Source organism: Bactrocera dorsalis, chromosome 4 (genome assembly GCF_023373825.1).
Source record: "Bactrocera dorsalis isolate Fly_Bdor chromosome 4, ASM2337382v1, whole genome shotgun sequence".
Classification (NCBI taxonomy): domain Eukaryota; kingdom Metazoa; phylum Arthropoda; class Insecta; order Diptera; family Tephritidae; genus Bactrocera; species Bactrocera dorsalis.
In genome coordinates this window covers 49,363,110-49,380,837 of record NC_064306.1, presented here as the reverse complement: position 1 = coordinate 49,380,837, position 17,728 = coordinate 49,363,110, and the positions used below count along the sequence as shown (strand labels likewise).

General features: G+C 28.3%; 1 protein-coding gene across 2 annotated transcripts in view; it reads left to right on the top strand.

Moving 5' to 3' along the window:
- Positions 1 to 234: 234 nt before the first annotated feature.
- The window catches only part of LOC105223192 (UNC93-like protein), a 90,315-nt gene continuing 72,821 nt past the window's right edge, over positions 235 to 17,728 (top strand). Inside the window, exons 1-2 of one of the 2 annotated variants that reach the window (XM_011200837.4) lie at positions 235 to 380; positions 2,101 to 2,301. The gene's annotated coding sequence lies outside the window, so the exon portion shown is untranslated. Of the gene's footprint in view, positions 388 to 2,100; positions 2,302 to 17,728 lie in introns of both variants that reach the window. The other variant, XM_019989238.3, reaches the window with a different exon arrangement.

The window sequence follows — 17,728 nt, the reverse complement described above, 5'->3', positions numbered from 1 at the left end:
ACTCATCACGTGCAGCGCGGCAATCTTGTTGGCAGTAAGTATTGGCGAACAGGATCCAGCTCGAACGGTGCTACCGCCATTGTTAACCAACAGCACATCGTCGGATCGTCGGTGCTGGTGTTATTGACGTAGCTGTGCGGTTGTCGTGTTTGGGAGTCGTGTAAGCGCGACCGAATGAACATTGTTTTTGTTTTTTCATGTATTTTTCTCGAACGAGAAGTTAATAGCCGAAGTGAGTGTGTATGAACATTCGTTGGCTCGATCGGAGCAGAGTAGTTAAATATAACGTTGTGTCCGGTTTTGAGCCAACATCATTCCATAACTGAGCGTTCTCAGTCGCAGTCAATTTGTAGTAGCAACAAACGGCACCTGCGAAACCCGTACGTAGTAAGAAAAACGAAAATTATTCGCAGCACTACGCGTAGATATAAATTGTTAAAATAAGAAAATAAAGACTTAGATGCGCGTTAAGTTAGACGCTTTCGCATCATCACGTCCATTATATGCGGCTAAGTGTAAATTATCGCCTTCGCCAAACACCACCCTAATCCAACCCAACTAAGTCGAACTGCAAACAACGACGGCAACACGTACTCTGTGCATACGAGCATTGTTGTTGTTGTGTAGTGTTGTATATTTTGTGTCGTTTGGGTGGATCGCGTCAAATTTAAGCAAACAAGTGAGCGGGCGTAGTGAATTGTGACGTTGTCTCGCATTTTTTTTTCATTTTTTATTTCAAGTGAAGTAATTAACTAAGTGACAATGAAGTGAACTTCTCGTTGTAGAGACACGACCAACAGCTTGGTACGCAATTGTTGTTGTTGTCACGCTGTCACAATATCCGTCTAACTACCAGCAGCTTCGGCAGTCCACCTGGTCGCGTTTTCGTTGTCGTTGTCGTGGTCGTTTTCGTCGTCATCATTACCGTTGACGTTGTATGCTAACGGCTTAGATCGCTTTTCATCGGGCTTAAGGTGTTCGTCGTGTGCGCGGAAACTCATAATCGGCAACAACGGTCGTCGCTGCAGCCACAGTCAGTGCCAAAGCTATAGCTACAGCCACCGCCGACGCAGCTGCAGTGAGTGATCTCCGCAGCATACACACGATCGCCCAGCGTCGCAGCCACGAGCGCCCAGCAGCAGCAGCAGCAGCCAACGCAGCTGCGACAGCAGCCACCTTAGTGGCGGCAGTTAGCTTTATTACCGCAAAACTATCTGCGAAGTTAAAACGTATCTGAGGTTTCAATACCGTTTTGGTGTGTTTTCGAGTTGGTCGTGTTTAGCTCCTAAGCGTCTTTACGGTTGTGCAGTACATAAAATATATTATTATACAACAATACTACTGAGCTATTGAGAAATAAAAAATAATAAACAATATTAAAAAGTAATGAAATAATATTTTAAAAATATATAAGCATTCAAAAATTTGTTTGAAAGTGTTTACGAGTATTAAAAAGTAGTTTGTGCTTCCTTTTTTTCGAGAAAAAAAATTAAATTATATTTAATAAAAAACAGGAGCTGCTGCTGTTGATAAACGCAAATTATTAATGCAAGAAAAAATCGATAGCTTTGCCGCTTGAATAATTCGGCTTAAGCCTTAGTTACGGCGACGACAACGACAACGAAGCCCGGTGCCAATAAGACATTCCGTTCGACGAATTTCGGTTGTAGCAAAAAAGGCAGACAGCAGGAAAAACGCGTACAATTTTCCACAGCAAACTTGTTTCCTTCGAATTTGGCGTGTAAAACGTATAACGGAAATGTAAATTATTCGCCCCCTTCATGTTTATATTTGAAAAAGCGTAAACTCAAACAAGTACGCGTGCAAAAAAATAAGAAACATACGCGGAAAAAATTTTAAAAATTAAATAACTGTAAAGTATAAACACTAGTGTGAAATACGTCGCAATTATATAAAAATTATATATGAGAAAAAACTTAAAAATTAAAAAATTGAATCAAAAATTTTAAAAATTCCATTATTTGTTTAGAGACTTTTATTTTTGTTGAGTGAACTGTAAGCCTCGCAGCTTAAAACACATTTGAAAACGCGTTAAATAATAATCAAATTAATTATTAATTTCAAAACCACACTTTTCAGAACATAAATTAAAAAACACTTATCGTTACTCGGCGTATATAACAACAAATATACGAAGCGTAATTAAAACAAAACGCAAAATATCGGAATAAAAGCGAAAAAACAGCGTACAACGCTCAATTAAACGCGTCGTTGGCGACTTTGCACGCTTTTGCAGCAGCCAAACAGCAGCGCTGTTGTGCATTTCATGTGCCTTTAACGGTAAGTTTGACTTAAAAAAATTATGTTTCCTTATAACGCTTACGTAATGCCGCATTGAGATAACAATTTTTGTCGCCAAAAATAAGCGCAAAAGAGACAAGTGAAAATTATCGTGGAAAAATTGTTTAGTAGGTTAAAATATATATTATAGTTTATGAAATGTACGCTTATTTTTTCCAAGAGCGCTTTGAAATAAAAAAATTTTATGTGCATGGGAGACAGTGTTGTATTTATGGCTAACGTCATAACGTTAAAAATTGCATCATTAACTGCGAGCGTACAATAATTAAGTGTAAATTATATAATTTAGTTTGGGGGATAAAGATGTTTAGGTTTCAATTTTTTTTTTGTTTTTAAATGGCTTTTGATTTGTTTATACTATCTCACACTCATTTTAAGAAATTATGAAGCATGAAACGCCATGAAATCTATTTTCCACTTCATTTATACTAAATGAAGCATTTTGTGTGATATTGTGAACATACCCTAAGAAAATTTAATTAGAACTCAGTTGTTTGTAATAATTTTATACAAATGGAACCAATTTTTGTATTTTTGACATTTTTAAGAATTTAATTTACATTTACAATTTACAAAATAATTTGATTCAATAATAATAAATTTAATTAACAAAATTAGTTTAATTTTTTCGAAAACTAGCAAGTTATTATTTTTGTTAACATAAAAATATACTATATATTCGAAAAATTTGAAATTTAATTAAAACTAATTTAAAATTAATTAATTAAATTAATTTAATTTTTAACTTAATTAAAATTAATTTAATTTAATTTTTATTTTAATTTAATTTTTATTTTAATTAAAATTAATTTGATTTTAATTAATTAAATTAGCTAACCAGTTGTCTTTAGTTAATTTAATTAATTTTTTTTTTTAATTTAAGCTTTACGAAGTAAATAGCAGTCAAAGTCGATACCTATCTTATTAAAGTTTATATTAGATTTTTTAGTATTCAAAACTTCAAAGCAATTCCCCGCTACTCAAGTTTTCAAAGTAGCTGCCCTTCATAACTTCAAAACGATTCTTTTAAAATTTTCTATACTATTTTTGCACATGATTTACGAACTAACGGTGGAAGGGATATTTGCAATTTCATATTTTTTAATTTTACAACAACAAGTTTACCGATTTTTTCACTTCAAAGTTTTCCAAAATATCGAAAAATTGAACTTTCGAAAATTACCGTCTGTGTTAGAAAACTATTGTCTATCTTATTGATATTTAGAAAATCCCCATTTGTTTTCGAAAACTATTATATAGCGAGTGGAATTGGATTTTCCATTCTGAAAAATTAAAATTTCAAATTTCAAAAATCTTCAAAAAGTTTCTTCTGTCTTACCTGGATCAAATCATTATCTAACGAATAGAATTTAATTTTTCATTTGGGTGATCAAACTATAAGTTAGGTAGGTACTAAAATATTTTTCAAAATTGTAAATTAAAAATTTAAATTTTTTAAATAATTTCAATTTTTTTTTTAATTTTTTAAATTCTAAATTTTCAAATATTTTCTAAAACAATTAAATTTTTAAATTCTTTTTTTTTAATTTTAATACTTTTTTTTGTTATTTTTAAAATTTTAAATTTTTAAATATTTTATTTTCTAAAACAATTAAATTTTTAAAATCTTTTATTAATATTTTATTTTTTTTATATTTTTTAAATTCCAAATCTACAAATATTTTCGAAAACAATATCATATCTTCATAATTTTATTATCAAGGCCTTACAGAAAAATCACTAACCTACGCAAAACAGCTTGTATTGATAGGCGCACTTACATATGACCAGACATCTAACAAAACTCCAAGCTGCTTCCGTCCGAATATTTTGCTATAAACATTTAACAAGCAATTTTCCATTCATATTTAGTTTCAAATTATTAAGCCATAAACACTAATGAAATATGAGACTGAAATATACTTTTATAGCACTATTACGAAAAATAATTAGCTTACAGTGCGCTGCTGTAAATAACCAGGTAACATTTTCACATATCCACATACATACAGACAATATATGGCATTTTGCATTTGGTGTTATTTAACAAAACAAAATTTTTGCATTTCACGTGTCTATTTGCGCGAAAAGTATTTAATCATTTTGCACACACTTTGCTTTTGGGCTCTTGCTTTTGCTTCTGCACCGTAATTACTTGTTACTTGTTTCGTTATCTTGGCTGCCTGCTCGCTTTGCCACCTTAGCATGCAGATGTTTTTCTACAGTAACTGTCACTTGCCGACTGCCATTCCCTTTTCGCATATTTTGCTCCTCATATACCTCCTCACATATGTACGTAAGTTTAGTAAAAATTCACCTACCGCTTTAAGTATACAAAAGCGTCATTTACTTGTATATATGTATGTATATGCATATTTCACTGAACACGCCTTTTCTAGTTATTTATCATCAGTTTTGCGTTTTTTGACTCAAGCGTACTTGAACGCTTGCTTAGTTGTAGCTATTAAATTTAGCACAAAACAGATATTTTCAAGCAAATATTTGCATAAGATTTCGCTTTCATTGTCTGAAGCACAACGCCAAGAGGCACTACAAAGATGTATGTATACATACTCGTATATACTAAAGTAGACAGTAGTATATATGTACTACAAATAAACGCACGTGTATGCTCATGCATTAATTTTACGTGTCTGTGCAAAGCTGTGCGGCGCAAGCTTAGCGGCTTGTACGCACAATATTTCAGGATTGATAAGCTGAAGATAACAGATGCGTGTCCAAAACGCATAAAAAATGTGTAAAATCAGTTTCAATAATTCTTACGAAATTTCATTAGCTCAAAATCACATAAAAGATAAGTTGTTCGCGGAAATCTGTCTAGTCATCTAAGTACGGAAAAAAACCTTTAGCTTGTTTTGATACTCTGCTAATCGCAGATAATATTTTCTTAATCATAAATAATTGCTACACAGCATCATAAGCTAGCCACTATTATATAAGACTTTTAACTATAAATTGCGTGAATAAACTTTCCATCTTCGCAATTTCTTGGTACTATGTTTTACAAAAAGTAATTATTTTTTCCCAACTGGCTGTTATTTACAACATTACTATAGGCAATGAGAAAGCAAAATCATTATAATATTCAAAGATAATAATTGCTATTAGTGAAGTTATTTTTTGTTCTTAGAAAATCTTAAGTTACAGTCTATTGCTGAATTATTAGTGCGTAATTGAGGGACTGTGGTTAAAAACCTCCGCTCAAAGTGGTGAAATTTTAATAAACTTAATGTTGTCGGAACCTTTAATAACTAAAGACAATGTAATTTCGTTTAATTGTTTCCTAGAAAATCTAGAGTCACAGTCTGTTCTAAAGTCACAGTCCACTGGTAAAGTATTGGTGCAAAAATGGGCGATTGTAGTGAAAAAGCACCCCGAAGGTGGTGAAATCTTCTTTACAATATTGTTATGTAATTACAAATATTTTATGACAATCTAACTTCGTTTAATGTTGTTCTGAGTGAAAGCACGGTTAAGTTGTAACAATATGAAGTGTTGTTGAACACGAGTAACCTGAAGTGTTTTTAATATTTGCATACTTTAGGCCGTACTCTTCATTGAAAATCAAGGTTGTTGTGCTTTAAATGGACTTCAAGTATGTTTTAAAAATAGTTTTAATAAGTGTATGAGGTTACGAAATCAATTTACAGAAAAAAATTATATAAGTAAGTTTTAAGATCAGGTTTGCTTAGTGTATTGAATATGAGATCAATTTTGGGAAAATATATATTTCAATTTGGGCCCAGAGTGGCGAAAGAATTGGAATTGCTTTGAATTTTTGTTCGACTTCATCTTTTTGATAAAAAATATGTGTAAGTTTGAAATTTTCCGTATCAGTACTTAAAGCTCAAACAATATATTTTTCAACTTAATCCTTTTGAAATGAATAGAATTATCTATTTATATAGCATTGAGTAGACAATGAAGATGCCTCATGGAGACTGATCTAACCAACAACAAATTAATTTATATCATATTCTGACAGTTTTTTTTACTAATAAAAACTCTGTAGCCTTGAAAAATGTGCTACCAAATGATATCTCAAGCTGTTTACCACTATAATCATTACCTCTATTTATACGCTGATAAGTTTGCTATGAAGTTTCTATTCATAACTTTTAGGAGATAATGAAGAAAAACATATCTTCTTGAAACTTTACATGACCTATTATACAAGGTAACGGTACAATTTTCAAACAAATTGTTCAGATTGTGCCTCTATAGCGTATAGATGAACAATTTTTGAACCAATTGTTCAGTTTTTACCCCTGTCTATATGCTATAGGGGTATATACAAACTGACCCATCAAAATCAAGTTTCTGATTGAAAAACAGTTTTATTTGGCAAAATACACTGTCATAAGAATATCACAAGAGTACAACATTTCTAACCCGGATATCAAATCTCTTCTCTAAATATATACATATATATGTATAGTACAAGTAATGAGCGCTAAAAGATCGTACTTCTGTGACATACAAACAGCTACGTACAACAAAAAGTGTTGTGCTGATAAAACTTTTTTAACACACTCAAAAATACATAATACATACATACATACGCCGAGTGCCATTAGACTACCTACCAAACACATATGCAAAAGCATTAGATAGCTCGCAAAAAAAAAGTGGAATATTAAAGCAGAAGAGGCACACAAAATTTGACAGCAAGCAAATAAAAACACTTATGTAGCACGCAAATTTTGCCCTAGGCTATGAACCATAAAAGCTACAAATAAAAACAGCTACAGCAAACAGATATTTGAATAGCAAAAAGAAGCAAAAACTGCGGAACAACAGCGCCCCCAGGCATAAAATAGTTATCAGTTTGCATGTACAACTATATAGTTGTGTACTTATATATAAGTATGTGTGCTATTTTAGGTATGATTGCGCAGAAAAACCAATATTTTCGCCTGCCACTCAATTATGCATAATTATTTCACTATAGTTGAGCCACAAAAGTAGCAAAAAACACAAAATTACTGTGTACAATGACCGCTGCGGGCCGGCATGACAAAAACACAGCAAGCCATTACATACTTACATGAAGTAACTACTCGTATATCATATATATATAAATATGGGAATAATTATTTATATAAAATATAATTAAGTTTCGCAATTTGTTACACTCAATTTGTTTATTTACACATATATATAGATATTGTATTACTTGAACGTAATGCAGGAACCACCTGCTTGGTCATCCTATACGTATACGTAATTATTATCGCTAATACATATTTATGCATGTATGTAGTTATAAGCAAGCATTATTTGCAATGTTTGTTTTGCTTCATATTTCACTATTATTAAATTGCAAAATGATTTTGATGATGGCTATGATATATAATCGTCTATTAAAATCATAGTGCTTTTTGCTTGCGACATGATTTTATTTTTAATGAAATGTTTACTGTTGTCAATGGCGCAAATTGTTCTTATATTATAATACAAGTGGCACTTAAAGCTCCGTTAGATGCTTAGATTAGTTTTTCATATTTTTGTGTTGTATAACTTGTTATTTGATAAATGTAAGGAACTAGTACTTTCAAGATGAATTTTTTATCCGGTCAAGGGCTGACAACTCGGTAGAATTCTTCCGCAACAACAACAGAAAAATTTATATTTGGCAACCCTGAACCCAATAATTTTATGCGTGAATTAATTTTATGTAGTACTGATAAACTAAATACCAAATTTTCGTAACAAAAATAACTATAATAAGAGATATATAAAATAGTACGGCAACCCTGTTCGACCAAAATTGGTTTATAATCATACTTATATTGTAGATTAACAGATGAGCAAGTTCAGTACTATATTTTTATAACATAAAATAAAATAAAAAATTTAAATGTGGCAACGCTATGCGTAAAATTATGTATTAAGAAATAGCAAGATATTCTTTGATAAATATTGGAATTAGAAATTGATATCTGTAATAGAAACTAAAAATATAGTTACTGTCTAAAAAAAATGTGGCAACTCTATTTACGTTAAATATGTTTTCTTAGTTAATTTTTTAATTTAATTATTTATTTTATTACGATATGCCAACTTATTTGAAGATGTTTTTTAAGACAATATGGCAACCCCATTCGACTAAAACAATTAGTTGTTATACTAATGTACTGTTCAGTTCCATATTTTGATAACAAAAAATAACAATAAAAAAATTAAAAAATCTGGCAACCCTATGCAAAGAAATGTTAAGCAAAATAGCAAACATTGAAGTTGAAGTGGATATACCTGCTTGAAAACAACAAAGAACATAGTTACAATTGTAAGAAATTGTGGCAACTCTCTTTGCGAGAAATATTTTTTTTAAATATCCGATTCGGGGTTTTATCCTTATCGACATATCTTAATTTATTTCAGGGATGTGATCTGACCTCATGATGTTCATAATATCAATAATTTTATATACATAAGTAGAAAAGGCAAAAAATAACGGTAATTATTATCATATGAAATTGTGTTACCTTAAGTTTTATAAAACATAATGACTAATATATAATATATAAATACATTCATTTATAGTCAAAAATTAATAAGTTAATTTTCAGTTTCTTTCTTATGCCTTCTTCTTTTCAACAATATATTTATATCAAGTTGGAATCTAATAGCAATTCAAATCAGCTTCTAAACCCACTATACGCATACAAATGCATACACATATATGATATATATACACTTTGCTTCTGTTATGCACATTTTTTTAATGAGCACTGAATTTATCGCCTCAACCTCCTACTTAGCAAGCTAACCGACTCTGCTCGCCTTGGCATTGGCATTTGTATAAAGAAATGGCAGCTAAATAAGATCAATTTGAGACACATTCATTGTAATGAAAGAATGCTTAAACACACATACACATCAATATAAAGTTAGAAAAAACAATATTTTTTTTAATGAAAGAATGCAGTCAAAACAAAATAGCAATAACGCACCGAGCACAACATCAACAGATGAAAATAGACACAAGAAAAAAAGTTGAATAAATAATCGTCAAAAAATAAAAATTTATTCCCAAAACAAATCAGTCTGTCATCAGTATATAAGTGCAATACATACGAGTATACTATGTGCATATAATATGTGTATTTGATTATATGAAACAAGTGCTTTTGCCGTTTTTATATACTTGTATGTATGTATATTTTGCTGGCGCTCTGCCAACCTTGTCTGCTCGTTTATCTGTATGTCTGCCCGGCAGTCTGTGTTTCCTACAAAAACCACACACAGGCCATGACGGTACATATGCATGTATCATGTATGTATATATGTATTTTTGTATGATTGCGCTTTTCTAAATAATTTGCACAAAATTTGTACAAGTACATAAATAACACCCAGTGGCGATTTTACATGAAATTGAAAAATAAAACTTTTTTAATAAAAAAAAAAATTAATTGAAAATACACCATATATTTTTAATAAGGCATCATTTAAGAAAATTCCAATTTTTTAAAAATAATATTATAAGAAATTTATAATTTTTATTAAAAAATAAATTTAGAAAAACATAATTTGTTTCACAAAAAAAAAAACAAAAAATAAATTTAAAGGAAAAAAAAATATTTACAAAGAATAAATGAACAAATTTTATATAAAATAAAAACAAACTATTTTTATTAACAAAATTTTAGCAAAAAATTCGGTAATATAAAAATTAGTTTTTACAACATAAATTAAGTGGATTCAAAAATTTTATTTCCTCCTAAACATGTCACAATAAAAAACAAAAAATGTATACACATTTTATAATAAATATTACTTTAAAGTATAAAACGTTAAATTTGAAATAAAAACAATTATAAAAAATAATATTATTTTTTAACTGCAAGTTAGATATGGTTAAACTAAATAATAAAATAAAATTAACAAAATTAAATATTTTTTTAGCTTAATAGCATATTATTGTATTTTACATAATATTAAAAAAAATTTTTAAATATAAAAATAAAAAATAAAAAAAAAATTAATATTTTATTAAAAATTAAAAGTTAAAAAATAAATAATTATATTTTTAATAGGCCAACTAAATAAAAAGTTAAATTAAATAATTTTTCATAATTAATATGTATATAAGTTTAACAAGAATTAAAAAAGAATAATATTTATTTTTGAAAAGCTAATTAAATACTAAGTCACAATAAAAAATTAAATAAAATAATTTCTCCTAAATAGCATATTTTTTATAACAAGTTATAAAAATTAAAAAATAAATTAATAAAATTTAAAAAATTAAGTATTTATTCTTCAGCTAACTGAACAAAAAGCCAAAAGTAAAAACAAAAAAAATCTTAAACAGCAGAATTTTCAATTTTTCTCCCATCCTTTTCCTAGTGGGCATGCGTGTACTTTGGCACTAGCGCGTAATCGCGATCGCTTCCCCTACACTGCTATCAGTGTTGTTGTACTGCTCCTGTGTTTAAAAGTTATTTGCTTGACAATTTTTGTGTTTGTATGTCTGTGTGCAAGCGAATACATACATATGTACAAGTATAACGACATGTTGGCCTACTGGTGTTTACTTCCGATTTCATCAATGCAACACATTTCTTGTGCAGATTGTATTGATTGTTTGCACTTTTTGTTGTTGTGTGAGTATCTCAATAGTTTTCTTTCCTATTTGATTATTCATTTATTTATTTATTTATATATGCACTTGCTTGTGTGGCGTACTTTGTTTGACGTTTTGCTTTCGCCAATTTTCTCAGTATTCGTATGTACATATATTGACTGACTGACAGCAATGGCAATAAAATTTACTTATTTCCAACGCGCTGCGCGTCTCGTATGCGTTCTGTTTATGGTTCGTAGATGACACGCTATATTCTTCTATTAATAATTTCTTTTTTTTATCGGTTTTATTGCCACTATTTCGTTTGACACCTCAACGAAACGCGATAAATTGGCAATAGATGTTGGCGACACAAGCAGCTCTCTGCCGACTCATTTGCGCGAGTCGCCCGACTGCAATTGCAATAACAATTGTAAGAATATGCTGGCGCACTTGGATTCTTTTACAAAGAAAGCATAAAAATGTAAACAAAATATTCTTAGAAAAAAATAACTGATGCGTTTGCGTTTCTTTTTCGAATAATATATGATACCTAAGCGCACGTATCAATGAAATACCTGAAAATCAGTCCACTTTTTTGCAGGAAAGGCGAGTATGCAACCCATTTATTTGGTTGGGGCGTAAGACTGGGAACCAATAAATAGTTCTATGCAAACAATGCGCTCTCTTTATGTATCAAATAAAAGCTGCTGCTTTGTTGCAACTGCTTTAAAAATCTTAGTACTGATGTAGTTTCAATTGAAAAGGGCTGAAGACTAAATTATTGCTAATTTCTGCGAATTGTGCTTGTTTTTCTGTTGCTATTTTTAAACCTTTTTCGGGTGAACGGAAAATTTTCGACTCGATACAAACTCATTAAAATTTTTAAAATTTTACAAGTGTTGTTGTGGTTGGGTGAAGTAACGTTTAGTTATCAGCATGAAAACAATAAATTAAAATGAATAATGAGTAATATATGAAAATTGTTACTTAAAATATTGAAAGAGTATTTAATTTTTTATTAAATTTAAGATTAATAAAATTTTTTAAAGATAATAAAGACGAATGAAATTTAACAGAAATTATTTCTTGAATTAAAAGAAGGTATATTTAATAATTATAATAACTTTATGAATTGCATGTATATATATTTAAGTATATTTTACCAAAATATATCAGATTAAAGCTAAAAAACACTTTTTTTGAATAAAGAATATATACAATAACATAAATATATATAAAGGTCGTTAAATAAAGCAAAAAAAAAAACTACATTAAAAAAAATTCATACTAGTCAAAAAAATAAAAGAAAGGCAACACCTGTAAAGAGCGGATTTCAAAGTTCAATTCTTCATATTAAGTAATTTTATCAAACGGTGTTCAACTTGAAAAGCTTCGCAACAAACGTTATTTTTATTAAAAAAAAATTGCCAAAAATTATTAATCAAGAGAAAAATAATAGTTTTTATTTGAATTTAAAATAAAATATTCTTTTTTTTCTATTGCAAAAAATAATATTTTTTTAAATAAATACATTTTTTTTTAAACTTTTGGTTGAATATTTTATCTTTTGCAAAAAAACAATGAAAAAAAAAATTAAAAACTTAACAAATAATTTTAAATTTTGAATCGAAAGTTTTTTATCAATAAATAAAATCTAAAATTTAATTTTTTTAATAAATAATAAAAAACATATTTTATTTTTTGAAAAAAAAAATGTAAATAAAATTGAAATATAAATAAAAAATGTAAATAAAATTATTTTAAAATTTTTGGCTTAATTTAAATTTTGTGTTTTTTCTTTTGGCAAAGGAGATTAAATTGCAAATAAATATTTTATTTTTTGCAAAAAACTATTTTATATTTTTGCAAATAATTTTAATACTTCGATTCGAAAACTTTTTATCAACAAAAAAAAAAACAAAATGAAAATATAAAACTTATTTTAATTCAATTTTTTGTCACAAATATTTTTAAGTAAAATTTACATGTTTTTCATTATGTTTTCCGTAAAATAAATATTATACTCATATTTTTCTTTACTCATATTTTGAGGTTATGGTTGAATGAATTATATGAAGACAGCATTAGACCTTCAGAAAAGAATTAATACATAAATTTCACTTCGTAAATTTTTTCTATTTTATAAATATTTAAAAGCCTAAAAAGAAATTGAATTAATTCTGCCTCTTAACTGAATTTTCATTTTAATTTCCTACTCATTTCGCCCTCACAAATTTCGGGAAACATTTACAGTGCATTTTTTCGTTATTTAAAGAACAATTTTAAATTATTTCTCTGTTAAAAGACAAAAATATTTCTACGACTTTACGTCAATACTTTTCAATCCCGTAAATATGTGTGTATATACTTATGTGTGTGTGCTTGTATGGCCAATAACAACGTCTGTTGCCAAGAAGCATGAAAATTCCCTACAGTAATCAACTGGCACGAGGCCAAAGGTAATTCGTTAATAAGGAAAGGCAACAACCTTACCAACAACACGCAGTAGTGCGCGCTTGTCTTACGCTATTTGTTACCGTTTAATGCATTCGAATGCTTATTTAACACATTACCTACAGTACCTATATACAAATGTACATATAGTACATACGTATGTTCATATCGATTAGGCTACAAATGAGTGCTTATTGCTGATGTGATGAGGCACACAGCAGTTAGAAACACACACCTTGGCACGTGCTTTGCCGAGCTAGCGGTTGTTCGACTTTAATGTATGCGTATGTGTGTATGTAGTAGAGAGTATTTGCTAACAGAAAAAGTATTCTGATGCATGCGTGTGTCTATTTTTAAAAAAATTTAGTATGCTAAAATTAAAAAAATCCTCTTTCTGTTTTTATTTTCCTGTCTATTTAACTCCCTTGACCCTAAAGGAGTTTAACTAAAAGTAATTTAACATATATTTTTTAATTTTTTAATTATCGGAAACATAATTATCTTTTGCTAAAAAAAATCACCCAGTTTAATAAGTCAATAAACACCACGAAGTTAACGCAAACGGAATTCAATCAAATTTTGCAATTTCAATCAAAATTCGCCGATTAGTGGTTGTTCACCTTGTCCGATTGCCCAAAAGTGAATAATGAATGCACTGCAAATTTGAAATGATTTCAATAATTTCATTGCATAGTGATTCAGCTATCAATGTCGGCTATGCGAAAATATGTTGTTTGTTTTGTTTATGAAATTGAATTGAATATTTGAAAAAATTGGCAAGAAAATGGGGAAAAATTAAAAAAAATTAAGGATTGAAAAAAGAAAATAAAAAATATTATTAGACATAAAAGTAAAAAGTACTTGAGTATATATTTCAGTTACAAAAATTATTTAAAACGATATTAAGAAATTACAAAAAAAGAAAAGTATTTCAAAAAGGTCAATAAAATTAATAAAAGTCAAGAATCGAAAAAGAATAAAAAATAATATTAAACTTTAATTATAAAAATATTATGTATGTATTTTAGTTTGAAGTATAAAAAAATGTAGTCAATAAAAATTCCTTAAAAAGCAACCTTTTAAAAAATTACCAAAAATAAAAAAAAGACAATTAATTAAATTAATAAAAAATTGATTAAAACCAAATTAAATTTCTAGCTTTTCGCAAACCTATTTCAATAATTGTATGAAAAATAAACCAAAAATACGAAAAAACAAAAAAAGAAAAAAAGTTTATTTTGAAAATACCGAAAATTTTATAAAAGAAAATAAATATTTCTTGATTATTTGTAATGCCAATAACGTTTTTAGAACTTCTTAATAAATTTAATGATATTAAAAAGATTGCAAAAAAATGTGAAGATAATAAGAAAATTAAAAAAGATAAAAGAAATTAAATAAAAAGTTAAAAAAATACAAAAATAAAACAATTATAAAAATTATTTAAATATTTTTGTTTAAAAAAAATAAACTATTGAAATAGTTATTTGAGCTATTTTATTGATAATAACTTTAATGTTAATTTTTTTGAAATAAAAAAATAGCAAATAATAAAAAAACAACAAAAAAAATTTTGCAAAATTAAAAAAAAATAAATAAATTGTATTGTAAATTAAAATATCAGCTTTCATGTAAAAATAAAAAAAAAACAACAACAAAAAATAATTTAAAAAAATTAAAAAATTATTAAAGAAAAAAACAAATTGGATTATGATTATTCATGAAACTAACATAATTTATTTTTTACTTGCAAAATTGTAATGATAACATGATAACTTTTTTAAAATTATTAAACATTTCACTAATTTAATTAATTGATGTACTATACGAAATAGATATTCATGAATAAATAAATAATTTTTGAAAAAACACAAAATTCGCGATACTTTTTGAACACACCTCGTTCTATTAAATATTATTTGTAAGTTTTGTACTTTCTTATTATTATTACTTTGCTTCTTAGTATCGACCTTTCAACCCTAACCCAACCTAAGTATTTTCTTGGTCAAATTATTACTTTTGCCTACAAAAAACTTTGTTTACTACCTCTGAACACCCCCTTATGCGAGGTAACTAACAAAAACCATTATATGCACCAAATCAATGCTCAAAGCGTAAAGTTAAGAGTCATCATTGATATAAAGAGTATCCACTAGTTATGTTTACAATCGCAGTTTAGGTGAAGGTCAAACTTATTTTGAACTACATGCACTAACAACTACACATGTCATGTTTGTATATATACATATACATATGTGCATATAGTGTAAAGTGTGTTTTACAACAGCTGACAAATAAAGTAAACAAAAATTTGTGAAGAAAACAAAACTGCTGATAAAAGTTTCGTACAAACAATCATACATATTGACAAGTTAATGATCTCTGCATGATTTCACACAAAATTTCAAATACGCTTAATTCAAAATATTTCATATGCGATGACGCATTTAATTAAATTCAAACTTCAATAAATTTGACACACACTCCTTTGTGGCTGCTATTAGCAATTATAATGTTTATTATATTATTTTTAAACCCATTCCGTAATACATTTGCACGAATTCGCAGTATTTAGCGCTTATCGGCGGGCAGCTGTACATGCATATGTATATATTAACCACAGTCAGTTGCAGACAGACATTTGCGTTGTTATGTATGTGTGTGTATTTTCAATCTTGTTGCGGCGCACTGCTTTGTTGCCTGTCTCTGTACTCTATACAAGTACATACATACATACATTTGGCACATTTTTGTGTTTATGTGTGCTGCTCTTGATGTCAAGTGAAATGCGTAGATGTTTTGAAAATTTTCCACGCACACAATAACAAATAAACAAATCAACGCTAAACACACAAACAGATTTGCTTAATGTAGGATACCCAGGCGTATGAGTCATCTGCATGAATGTGGAGCAAGTGTAACAGTAAACGTATGACGGCGGTAAACAACAAGGTGCAGCGTGAAGCTGCAAAAGAGTAAACAAATGCAGTGATTGGCGAGCAAAAAGTTGTTATTTGCAAAAAAAAAAAACCAAAACAAACATATTTAGTGAAAGTTGCTGACATTTCTGAGCTGTAGTGGGGGTGTTATGACGTATGTACATATGTTTTTGGCTACTTGTTTTGCATATTAATATTATAATAAAAAATGCAAAGTTCGGATATATTTAAGCTTTTATGCCTTTCATAGGTTCATTTTTGATATCATCAAAGGGTATAAAATGTTTTTAGCTTGATTTTATTGGTCAACTTGTATGCGTGCTAAAGGCTGTAGTGGTTCGAACTGAACAATTTGATTGGAGATTCTAATGTTGCCTTGAGTGATAATTCTTTGTAATCCATCCTTACTTAGAGACCCATATCCATACATATGTACAAATAAGACTCTTGTATATCATTTACCGAAAATCCATCTCTTCTCAGCTGCCTGCAGCAATTGATATAAATTTTGTAATATTTTTTTTTTTTTTAATTTCGCAATTTTTTATCTCAGCTTTCTGATACAAATCAGTGTTTACTTTTTGCTGCAGGCTTAAGCTGACACATTTTCCATATTTAATTAAGCTTAATGACATGTATTTTTTTGTTTCTGTAAATGAGTTGACAAATTTCTGTTTATGGCTGAATGCACTTCAATGTTGTTGAACTATTATTTTATCTACACAGATACATACATACACTTTTATAACACTTGCGGCTCACACACATGCATTTATATACATACATACACATTGGTATATCTACAGATATAAGTGAATATGGAATAGTTGGTGTTAGGTAAATAGCAAACGGCAATTACTGTATTATAAAAAATTATAACGAAATAATCATAACGAAAAATAGTTAATAGTAGTGACAATCAATGTACTTACCACTTATTATTTATGTCGAAACCAGGGTCAGATTATAATTTACACACACTTTTACGAGTAATTACTTAAATTAAAACCCATTTAATTAAATTTATTAACACTAACACAGGTTTGATTTGATTCAAGGCTGAAAAGAAATTTGGAAGGAAATTTTAGAAATTTTAGTATGAATTTAAAACTTATTCTAACTAAAATAATACTAAATTGCATGATACAAAATTGTCTAAAGTCTGGCAAATAATTTTTCCAACATATATTTTTTGAAAGAAATTTCATTGAAAATGCATTTTTGTTAAAAATTGCCTTTAAATTTCAGTGAAAAATAAAATCGCATGATACAAAATTTTTTAAATTCAGTCAAAAAATTTTCTGTAAGAAATATATAAATATTTTTTTAAATAAATTGCATTTAAAATGTTTTTTTGTTAAAAATTGGCTTACAATTTCGATGAAAAATAATATCGCATGGTATAATTTTTTTTAAA